Source organism: Dryas octopetala, chromosome 2, assembly GCF_963921425.1.
Source record: "Dryas octopetala chromosome 2, drDryOcto1.1, whole genome shotgun sequence".
Lineage (NCBI taxonomy): Eukaryota > Viridiplantae > Streptophyta > Magnoliopsida > Rosales > Rosaceae > Dryas > Dryas octopetala.
Window position 1 is genome coordinate 7,471,167 of NC_141367.1, and position 3,019 is coordinate 7,474,185.

The following is a 3,019-nucleotide window of genomic DNA, read 5'->3' on the forward strand; positions in this document are numbered from 1 at the left end:
TAAGGCAAATACCACTCAAGAAAGCTTTAAAAAGAAAAAATTTAGAGTATACCACTAGTGTGATGACATTGGCCACAACACACTAGGAGAAGGCAACCAAACTTTTGCTAGCAATTCCCCTTTCTTGATGACCACACATTTGCAAACTTTTCCCCAATGCAAGCACTAAAAAGAAAATACTAGAATAAATACTACAACTACAACAAAAGGAGAAAGAGAAATAGAACTAAAATAAAAATAAACAAGAGATGAAAATAGGATAAAAGAAATGAAATAAGAGGAAATAGAAATTATTTTATCTAATCTTGCAATAGATAAGATGCACAAGACAACAATAAATAAGATCTACACAAATTATACTAAATGACAAACATATATTATTATTATTATTTTTAACAATAAATAAAACAATAAGAAAAATTCAACAATTGAAACTAGATGCAACAACCTAAAGACAACAAAGAAATAAATATGCTAATATAATTTTATTTATTTTTAAATAGCAAAGTACACAAAACTAATGGTAAGGAAGATAAAAGATGATGCTAGATACTAGGTATGGAAGCTATAAAGAAAGAGGAAACTAGATATATGCTAAATAAATTATAACTATCTCAAGCACAAAATAAAGAAAACCACTAAAATAATAATGAATTAAAAATGGTAAACTATAAATTTATATATAATTTTTTTTTCTTGGCACCTACAAGAGAAGAGATGCAAGAAAGTGTAAAGACAAAAAAAATTTAATTTTTTTTCGACACTTATAAAAGTGGGAAAAAGACAAGGAAACTAAAAAAAATATTAATTAAAAGAAAATTCGAATTTTTTTTTATAATATATAATTATTTTTTACTTAGAAAAGCAAATTAAATGAAAACTACTGGAAGATTTAAACTAACAAAAAGCCTAAACTAATGCATCAAAACACTCCCCGGCAACGGCGCCAAAAACTTGTTGTAAAATTTTATTTACTTACAAATATACGAGTCTAGTAGTATACTAACGAGGTCGATCCTCAAGGAGTGATGCAAAACGATACACTAAGCTTAAACTTAAGTTAATTTAAAACTAACCTAGTTTGAAAATTTTGTTAGTTTGTGAGGCACTTAAAAGAAAATGCAACTAAAATATAAAACAAATAAAGTAGATGAAAAGAGAATAATGTAAATGAAGGTGCAAGAATTTAAATATTAAATCTAGAAAGAAAAATAACAACTTTTTGGTTTTGGAAGTTAAACAATGGTATAAGAACCAAGGTTAGGGTTCCACACCACTTATGAACATATTAAGTGAGATTTTTAGAAATTTCCCAAAAAGGAGGGCACCCAAGAGTCACTTGATGCATTCTTACAAAGATAAACAGATTTGTCTTTTCTAAGTAGTGATACACTTTCACCAACATTGTTTTTGAGCTTACAATTAGCATCAAAAGGAGTAACAACATATTTGTTATTGTAATGGCCATATTTTCTAAGGACCTTCCCCACATAATGGGATTGAGTGAGAATATATCCATTTTTATCCTTTTGAATACGAATTCCTAGCATGACATCTGCCATTCCTAGATCTTTTATGTCAAAACTGAAATTTAACATTATTTTCTTTGTGGAATTTATAACATCTTTGTTTGTTCCCAAAATAAGCATGTCATCAACATACAAACATATGATAACACAAAAATTGTTAGAATTCTTAATGTAGACACATTTGTCGCATTCATTAATTTTGAATTAGTGAGTTATCATTGTATGATCAAATTTCTCATGCCATTGTTTGGGCGCTTGTTTTAGTCCATATAATGACTTAAAAAGTTCATAAACCTTGTTTTCTTGACCTTTTGCCACAAAACCTTCAGGTTGTTCCATGTATATCTCTTCGTCCAACTCACCATTTAAGAATGCAATTTTTACATCTATTTGGTGAATTTCCAAATTATAAACAACTGCTAATGCAATTAACATCCTAATAAAAGTAATTCTTGAAACTAGTGAATAAGTGTCAAAGAAATCTTAGCCTTCCTTTTGACGGTATCCTTTGGCTACTAACCGAGCCTTATACTTTTCTATAGTACCATTCGGCCTTAGTTTCTTTTTGAATATCCAATTATGTCCAATTGCAGCTTGGTTTGCTACCATATGGTAAGTCAACCAATACCCAAGTATTATTCTACAAAATGGATTCCATTTCACTTTGTATTGCTTCCTTCCAAGAGGTAGCTTCTAGACAAAAGAGGTAGCTTTTGGAAGACATAGGGTATAGAACCTTTGACTTGTTGACTTTGACTTTTGACCACTTCTCCTTGTCCACCTAGGAATCCTTATTGACTTAGGATTTCTATCTCACATGGAATTTCACAATTACCATTTTGCCCTCATGACTCCTATCTTCATTAGGACTCCATTTTCTACTCGGCTTAGGTTTCCTAGTTCAAATAGGATTTCCTGCTCCAACTACGATTTCTCATTTCTGGCTTCGGATTGTCATGATTCCTTCTTATTCAAGCTTGATCTTTCCTTGTGAGACTAGGAATCCTAGTTTGACTGAGATTTAGCATTTCTTGGTGTGACCAGGATTTCTCTACTTTTCCTAGTTTGACTAGGAAATGTCTAAAAATGGTTCTTTCGGCTCCTTTTCTCTTCTTTGCTCATTTTATCCTATAAGATAAAAAACAAACCAACAAAACACAAAATACCGAGTTCTTGCACTCTAGGTTAGAGAGTTAGTATCATAAAATAATGTAAAATGAGCACTCAACATGCAGCACTATTAAGTACAAAACCAATGAAAACACAATCAATAGTTTTTTGTCCAAGTCGTTCTCTTTGGGAGAGGAATTTGAACATTTGCAAGACAACCCCACACTTTGAGTATCTGATAAGTAGGTAATCTTTCTTTCCATACATCATATGGAGACTTGTTAGTCTTTTTGTGAGGGATTTTGTTCAAAACAGTGTTGGCAGCAAGTAAAGCATCACCCCACAAATTATGGGGAACCCCAAAACTATTCAACATGGAA